This window comes from Penaeus monodon, chromosome 23, assembly GCF_015228065.2.
Source record: "Penaeus monodon isolate SGIC_2016 chromosome 23, NSTDA_Pmon_1, whole genome shotgun sequence".
Lineage (NCBI taxonomy): Eukaryota > Metazoa > Arthropoda > Malacostraca > Decapoda > Penaeidae > Penaeus > Penaeus monodon.
The window spans coordinates 38,510,222-38,510,567 of record NC_051408.1 but is presented as its reverse complement, the minus strand read 5'-3'; the positions used below and the strand labels follow the sequence as shown (position 1 = coordinate 38,510,567).

Below are 346 nucleotides of genomic sequence, written 5' to 3'. Positions count from 1 at the left end.
AAAGAGAGGATAGGTTAAAGGAAGGATAAGTGGAAAAAAGAGGATAAAACCATTTCATTTTTGGTTTCAAGAGGATAAATGTAAGTGAAGATACTTGTCTTATATGTATCTTACACATAATAACGGCATATCTTTCTTGTTTACCCTTTAGGCAGTAAAGAACACATGGACATCTAAACCAGTCTCCTGGAAATCCTCTTTTCCAGGCAGGATCAACATTTCTTTTTAGTCTCAATAAAAGAAATTGTGATTGCGGTTTCCTTAATTTATTCCCAGTGCTTCACATTTATCCAATGCGATCCAGAATCACAATAACAATCACCGATGTAAATGTGTATGCATACTG

General features: G+C 34.7%; 1 long non-coding RNA gene across 2 annotated transcripts in view; it reads left to right on the top strand.

The window, feature by feature from the left end:
• LOC119588021 overlaps positions 1-346 on the top strand; it is an 11,989-nt gene that overhangs the window by 4,916 nt on the left and 6,727 nt on the right. The window contains exon 3 of one of the 2 annotated variants that reach the window (XR_005230052.1): positions 152-252. The exons of the other annotated variant lie outside the window; for it this stretch is intronic. This is a non-coding gene — a long non-coding RNA (uncharacterized LOC119588021). Of the gene's footprint in view, positions 1-151; positions 253-346 lie in introns of those variants that run through there. 2 annotated transcript variants of the gene reach the window in all.